Raw genomic sequence first — 8501 nt, 5'->3', positions numbered from 1 at the left:
GATCTAGGTGTCTTTTTAAAGATGCTTCTAGTGAAAAAGGTCACGGCACCTTCACCACCAGACCAGACTGTGACACTGGACCTCATCTGGATCTTCCTCCTGTTGTGAGGACCCTGCTTCCTTTCCCTCCCTCACTGACCAACTGATTTGGTCTTGGATTTCTTCTGTATAGGAGCAACTGCTCCCAGCACATGTTGTTCCTGTGGTTCAGCTGCATTTGGAGTGCCCACAGTGCCTGTTGCTCTGCTTTCCTCCTCCCCCTGAGGGTGCTGTCCAGTGATGAACAGTGCCTGTTAAAAAGTATCCAGGGCTCAGCAAGCACATTGCATAACTTTGTGCCTCTCTAGACTCACTACAGCATTTTTCTTTCATCTCTTTTATCACTTTAGCAGGGTTCCATAGTTGTTCAGGGGTGAACTTCCAAACCATTGGAGCAGAGATATCCTCCAAACACTGGCCCATGTCCTGCCATATTTCATATGATCCCTGACTATCCTCCCTCACAGAAGATCTCTGAATAGCCTTTCTGAAAATTCCTTTTGTAATTTTAAACATTATGTGGACCATACTGAGGAGACCTGGCAGACACAGCAACAAGAACATACTTTCCTTAACACCTGAAGGGAATTCAAAATTCTCAAAAGTTGTTGTAACAAGCCTGAAGGATGAAAAGGAGATGAAAGGCTGGGGGAAAGGGGCTGGCTCCCCTGTTCTCCCCACAGGCTGGGAACAATTATTAATGGACTCCCAGAGGTAGCACCTGAGGCAAGGGCAGGAGAGAAGTACTGAAGACACACCCCAAATGACCCTCACTGCCCTTGACGTTACCATGTCGTAAACTGATATCCCACTGTACAGCAAGAAATCAATCCTGATCCCTCTCTGCTCTGAAAAAGAACATATGGGAATACATACAGGATTAAGTACCAGGCCCACATGAACAGACCAAGCAACATTGTCACCAGTGGCTCTGCACATAATACAACGAAGGCTTAGATCACACGTGTTTTCAACCAGCTCTAGACAGGTCTGTTGTTATCAGTTGTGAGTCATTCAGGAGCAAGGGGTGGAGCTTCCGCAGTTGTTCAGTGGCCGATTATAAGACATCTCTAGGGAGCACGGCGAACAGCAGCAGGCAAACAGGGCCGTGGCACGTCTCTGCGGTGTGACCACAGCAGTTTGCACAGCAGTTTGTGCAGGCAGGGTTGCAAGTTCTCTTGCTAGTAAGGTATGCTGTGTATTGTTTCAGGTGTTTCTGCTGGCTGGTTGGTCTTGGCGTTTCTGTTAGTAACGGTTTCAACACGGTCAAAAACTGTGGTTGGTACAAGTGTATGTGACCAAGTGGAGCCCTTCAAAAAGGATGTGTCTGAACAGACCCATTCCTGCCCAGAGTGTTTGAGCTTATCACCTTTTTCAGGGGATGTTGTGAAGGAGGCGTGCCTGAGGTGTGAGCAAGTGAATGACCTTCTTTCACTGGTGGCTGAGCTTAGGGAGGAAGTTGAACGACTAAGGAGTATCAGGGAAAGTGAAAGGGAAAGTGACTGGCGGAGTTCAGCCCTTCCATCTTTAAGGGAGGCCCATCAAGATTCAGAGGATTCATATGCCTCCCACTCCCAGGCAATAGAAGGGCACCTGGTAGATGAAGGGGAGTGGAAATGGGTCCGTGGTCAGGGAGGTAATAAATGCCAGGGATCCCGATAATAAGAGAGGGTTGGACTGAGACGATCAATATGGTTAATTCTACAAAGTCCCTCTATTTCATCTAAAATGGCAGGTTATATACTTTTTGAGATAGTTTACAAATACAGACACATTTTCATTGGCACACAGCAGAGGAAAGAATGTAAACATACATTGTTTGGTTTATCCTTAAGGTGGCTTATGCCTGCATACTAACAATTCTATTCAGTGACCTTCAACACCCTATTATTTTTCCGAAACACCTTAATACCTAATTCTAACTACGCCACAACTAACTGAGAAATTTTTGATGTGTCATAGGCCTTGAGCCCAAATTTAGGCCTCAGGTTAGGCCTCAGTCAAGGTAGTTCAATATCTATATATAAATCATGTTTTCTTTCCCTAAAAAATTCAGCAACAGATCCCCGATTTTTCTTTTGAACTACCTAGACTGAGTTAAAGGCATAGCTAATTACATTTTACATACACTTGAACACATAAAACATAATTATTCATATAACTATAATAACCATTTTAAAAAAAGTTTAAAATGGATTAAGTTTTTGATTTAACTAACAAAACTACATAAATTGAGCTATTTATCAAAAAGAGTATTAACAACTACAAGTATTTTCATGTTATTTTTTAGCTATAAAAACTGTTTGTAAATTAAAATGGTCAAACAAATTTATACAACACAAAAAAAAGAAAGTTTAAACTATAAGTCCTTGCACACAAGGCAAAAAGATGGTTGCAGTCTTGACACTTGTTCAATTCTGTGTGTTCACTTCTTCATTTTTAAAACTGTTAGAGATCCTGTTCTTAACATGATTTTTGCATTCATTGCAGGAATTTTCTTGTGTTTTATATCTGTGAAAGCACAAGCAAGCTCTTTGCCATAGGTTAGTAAAAAACTGTACTTTGAATTGAAAATGCACAACCCTTATTCATATCTAAAATCTATCAAAAAAAAGTTTTACACACAACAACTAAAATTTTTCAAATAACAAACAGTTAACAATTGTCAAACAACAACACATGTAAATTTGAATAATTGTCAATTATTAAAATGCTATTTCATTGTCCCAGATTCTGCAACAGCCTCCCAATTATGATTCATCTGTAAGATGGATCTCCACCTCTAACATCAAGAAGAAAGCAAGGATAATCATAGTAAGTCACTCCCTTCAGAAGGAACAGCAGTCCCCATATGTCACCCGCACCCATCCCACAGGGAAGTCTGCTGCCTCGCTAGGGCCTGGGTATGGAATATCACTGAAAGACTTCCTGGGGTGATTCAGCCCACTACTGCTGATAGTCCAGGCTGGCAGGGATGAGATCAAAAAGAGGAGTGTCAAGGCAATTAAAAGGGACTTTAGCGCACTGGGTCAAGTGGTTGATAAGACAGGGACCTAGGTAGTGTTCTGCTCAGTCCCTTTGGTGGTGGAAAAAAAATGATGAAAGAAATAGGAGAACTCACATCATTAACAACTGGCTTAAAGGTTGGCGTCATCGACAAAATTTCGGATTCTTTGATCATGGGGCAACTTTTACGGCACCTGCTCTGTTGGAACCAGATGGGATACATCTCTCTGTAAAGGGTAGAATGGTCTTAGCTCATGAGCTGGCAGACCTTGTTGAGACGGCTTTAAACTAGGTTTGAAGGGGGAAGGGGATGCAGCTGGGCTGCCTGGAAGCAGGCCCAAGGGTGCTAAGCCTGAGTTAGGGGTGAAATCAGTAGCCCAGCTGAAGGGCACGTACACCAATGCACACAGCATGGGTAACAAACAGGAAGAGCTCCAGGCCATGGTGCAACAGCATAGCTGTGATGTAGTTGCCATCACAGAAACGTGGTGGGATGACTCACACAGCTGGAGCACTGCACTTGATGGCTACAGGCCCTTCAGAAGAGACAGGAAAGGGAGAAAAGGTGAAGGAGTGGCCCTTTATATTAAGAAGGTTTTTGATGCCATAGGTATTGAAGCCAATGAAGATGGAGTTGAATGCCTATGGGTAAGAGTTAAGAGGAAAGCCAACAAGGCTGACATCCTACTGGGAGTCTTATCGTCCACCCAGTCAGGAGGAAGAGGTGGACAACTTATTCTATAAGCAGCTGGAGAACATTTCAGGATCACCAGCCCTTGTTCTTGTAGGTGAATTTAACCTGTCAGACATCTGTTGGGAACTTAATACAGCAGAAAAGAAGCAGTCCAGGAAGGTTTTGGAGTGTATGCAGGATAACTTTCTGTTGCCTCTGGTGAGTGAGCCCACCAGGAGAGGGCCTGTTGTTTGCAAGTAGAGGACTGGTGGGAGATATCGTGGTTGGAAACTGCTTGGGGCAAAGTGATCATGAAATTATAGGGTTCTTGATATTTGGTGAAATCAAGAGGAACACCAATAAGACTCTTACATTGGACTTCCAGAGGGCAGACTTTGGCCTATTTAGGAGACTTATTCAGAGAGTTCCTTGGGAAGCAGCCCTTAAAAACAAAGGAGTTCAAGAAAGCTGGGTGTTCTTCAAAACAGAGTTTTTGAGGGCACAGGAACATGCTATTCCTGTGTGCTGGAAGACCAGTCGACGAGACAAACGCACAGCCTGGATAAGCAAGGAGGTTTTGGAGGAACTTAGGAATAAAAAGAGGATGTATCATTTTTGGAAGGAGGGTCAGGTCCCTCAGGGAGTATTTAAGGGGGCTGCTAGTGCATGTAGGGAAAAAATTAGGGAGGCCAAAGCTCAGTTTGAACTTAAAATGGTGACTCCTGTAAAGGATTATAAAAAGTGTTTCTACAAATATATTAATGGTAAAAAGAAAGATAAGGCCAACCTTTGCTCTCTATTGGATAAGGGAGGGAACTTAGTAACTGCAGATGAGAAGGCAGAAGTGCTTAACATCTTCTTTGCCTCAGTTTTCAGTGGGAAGTCAACTTGCCTTCAGGACAACTGTCCTCCTGGATGGGTAGATGGTGTCAGGGAACAGAATGGTCCCTCCATCATCCAAGAGGAGGCAGTCAGAGAACTGCTGAGATGCTTGGACACTCATAAATCTATGAGTCCAGATGGGATCCATCCCAGGGTGATGAGGGAGCTGGCAGATGAGCTTGTGAAGCCACTCTGCATCATTTACCACCAGTCCTGGCTCACTGCTGAGGTTCCAGGTGACTGGAAGCTGCCCAATGTGACGCCCATTCACAAGAAGAGTGGGAAAGAGGATCCCAGTAATTATAGATCAGTCAGTCTGACCTCAGTACCTGGCAAGATAATGGAATAGTTTATACTGAGTGTCATCATGCAGCACTTACAGGATGGCCAGGGTATCAGGCCCAGCCAGCATGGGTTTAGGAGGGGTAGGTCGTGTTTGACCAACTTGGTGACCCACCTGGTGGATGCAGGAAAGGCTGTGGATGTTGTTTATTTGGACTTCAGCAAGGCCTTTGACACTGTCTCCCACAGCACATTCCTGGAAAAGCTGGCAGCCCATGGCTTGGACAGGAGCACTCTTTGCTGGGTTAGGAACTGGCTGCATGGCCAGGCCCAGAGAGTGGTGGGGAATGGTGCTGCATCCAGCTGGGGACAGTCACCAGTGGTGCTCCTCAGGGGTCTGTGCTGGGGTCAGCTCTGTTCAATATTTTTATTGACTATGTGGATGAGGCTATTGAATCTTTCACTAGTAAATTCGTGGATGACACTAAGCTTGGAGTGTGTGTCAACCTGTTGGAAGGTAGGATGGCTCTGCAAAGAAATCTGGAACGGTTGGATGGGTGGGCAGAGTCCAGTAAGATTAAGTTTAATAAGTCCAAGTGCTGAGTCCTGCATTTTGGCCACAATTACCCCCTGCAGTGCTCTAGGCTAGGGACAGAGTGCCTGGACAGTGGCCAGGCAGAAAGGGACCTGGGGGCCTGGTCAACAGCCAACTGAACATGGGCCAGCAGTGTGCCCAGGTGGCCAAGAGGGCCAATGGCCCCTGGCCTGGATCAGGAATGGTGTGGCCAGCAAGAGCAGGAAGGTCATTCTTCCCCTGTACTCGGCACTGGTGAGGCCACACCTTTGAGTGCTGTATCCAGTTCTGGGCCCTCAGTTTAGGAAGGACATTGAGACACTTGAGCATGTCCAGAGGAGGCAATGAGGCTGGTGAGGGGCTTGGAAAACAAGCCATATGAAGAATGACTGAGGGAGTTGGGGTTGTTTAGCCTGGAGAAAAGGAGACTCAGAGGTGACCTTATCACTCTCTATAACTTCCTGAAGGATGGTTGTAGACAGCTGGGGGTTGGTCTCTTTCTCCGGGCAGCAACTGACAGAACGAGAGGACACAGTCTCAGGCTGTATCAAGGGAAATACAGGTTGGATATTAAGAAGAAGTTTTTCACTGAAAGAGTGATTAAATATTGGAATAGTCTGCCCGGGGAGGTGGTGGAGTCACCATCCCTGGATGTGTTTATAAAAGGTAACTGGATGTGGCACTCGATGCCATGATCTAGTCGAGATGTTAGGGCTGGGTTGGACTTGATGATCTTGAAGTCTCTTCCACAGTACAAATTCAGTGATTCTGTGTGATTCTGTGATCTCAACACTTTGTGCCTCACATTGGGCAGCAATTAAGGCTGTCATGTTTTAAGAATGGTATTCCATACTTGAATGATTATACTGAAACCACACTGGCTCTTGCTTCCCTGCCCCTCCAGCCGGAAGCACAAAAGGCAAAGATCACAGTTTGACACAAGAAAAATTTACTGGAAACAGCATTGAAATAAGAAAACAAACAGTAACAGAAACAAGATTAATGACAAAAGATATAAGACAAAGAATCTACATAGAAAGTCTGTGACAATACTGACTGTTTCACTTGCCATGCTTTCTCCTTACAGAAGGAATCCCTTCCTCTCAAAAGTGAGGGATAGAGTCCTTTTCCTTTACCCCTGGCAAATAAGATGTTATTCAATAAGCTCCTAGAAATAACCATAGCAACACCCCTCAGCTACTGCCAAAAAAAAAAAAAAAAAAAAAAAAAGTCTATTTTAGCAAATCTGTCCTCGCTGAAACTTGGATGGCCATGCTGGTGGGGAGGCTTCAAAGGGGTTTTGGAAGATAGATGCAAACAAGAGAACAAGAGGAATGAGAAGGTCTGGAAGCAGAAACACCTCATAGAAGACATGTGGGAATGGGGCTGTCAGCTTGTTCAGGGGAAGGTTCAAGGGTGACCTCCACATCATAGCAGTGCTGGTTTGGCAACTCCTTTTGTCTCTGCAGCATTGAAGAGGAGAAAATGGAGAAAAATTGCCCTAAAGGAGAGCAGGGAGCTTTGCCTCATTTCAGCCCAGCCTGTGAGTGATCCCCTGGCACAGAGGCTGCTGCAGGAAACTCCCCTTCCCTCCTCTCCCCCTCTACTCCTCTCTCTCCTGTCCTGGGGACAGAAGGGGTGTGAAGATCCCAGGGTGCCACCTGCACAGCTCCTGGCTGGCAGCAGATGTCACCCCAAGTTGTCACAGGGCCTGCAGAGCTGCAGGATGCCTCAGTCCAGGTGCCTGGGGCTGTGTTGGGGTGTCTGGGTGCCAAGTCTGGGGTGCTGATCTCTGTGCCCATTTCTCCCAGCCCACATCACCAGAGCAGATCCTGGAGATGTTGGTTAAGGGCAGTAAAAACCAGCACAGCATCACACCAAGGCCCACACCACCTCCTCCCACTCCCAAGGCACCCTCCAGGTGAGTGTTGCTGGCTGTGGTATTTGTCCAATTAGTGCTGGAAATGAAGCTAGGAACCTGCTAAGATCAACATCCCAGGGCTGTCCCACTCAGCACTGAGCTGGGAATCACACACCCCAAAGTGCTCTCCAGTTTCTTGGTGCAAACTTGCCAGTGGATTTCCGTTCCAGCCATGTACTTCCCTGAATTTGCAGGGCTGTCACAGCTGCTTGGGCAGATGGAGGCTCTGTGCTTCACCCATTGCTACTTGCAGGGAAGTAATCCAGGGCCCTTGGAAACCTGACCAGCTGTATCATTCTCTACCACTAAACATGGGAGTTGCTGATTTTTTTTTTCCATAACTCTGTCCTTTCCTCCCAAATCCTTTCCCTGCTTTGCTCTTTGTCACATCTCCAGGTGTTTGGCTTACCCTCACAGCATGCCAGGTTCCTCTCCTACTCCTGCACCATCTTCCAGTGTGATCCACTTGACACATTCCATGGGCAACACAGCGTCCTGATCCCACTACAGCCACTTGCTCCAGCCAGCCTCCCCAGGGGCGTTTGGAGCCGTAGCTTCAGCCATCTCTGTCCTCATAGATCCACGTGAAGCAGCAGCACCGACCCCACTATTGGCTTTGCTGGGAATCTGCATGTGGCCAAGGTGAGCTTGACTGACCCAGCGGGCTTGGAGTGAGTCTAGGTCACCAATGACTGGGGAGAGGGGCTGTGGGAGGGACCAGCATCAATCGCTCGCTGCTGGCCTCGACAGCGTCATGGACCCGCTGACCGGAGGTAAGGGGAAGGCTGCTCCTTGCCTGTCACTGCCGGGGTCTGGCTGTCTGGGGATGGGCCCGGGAGGGACATCTCCGAGCGCCCCAAGGTCGAGAGCAGAGAGGAGCTTCTGTCTCTCAAGACAGAGCAGGCAGAGTCACATCCCGCTCCGGGGCAGCAGCTGATGCTCTTACGGAAGGAATTCCTGGGCAGCTGCCACGGCCCCGTGATCGCGGCCATGAGCCCGCGGCTCCGGCCGGCCCGGACACCTGCAGCACGCTCCAGTTCGCCAGCCAAGCCAGGTACATCCTGCTGTCGGTAAGGATCAGGGAGGACCAAGGCAGCGATGTGCCCGGGGCTCGGGAGCTGCTG

The sequence above is a fragment of the Zosterops lateralis genome (assembly GCF_965231275.1).
Source record: "Zosterops lateralis genome assembly, chromosome: 31".
In the NCBI taxonomy this organism is placed as follows: domain Eukaryota; kingdom Metazoa; phylum Chordata; class Aves; order Passeriformes; family Zosteropidae; genus Zosterops; species Zosterops lateralis.
Note: the sequence above shows the minus strand (reverse complement) of the source record.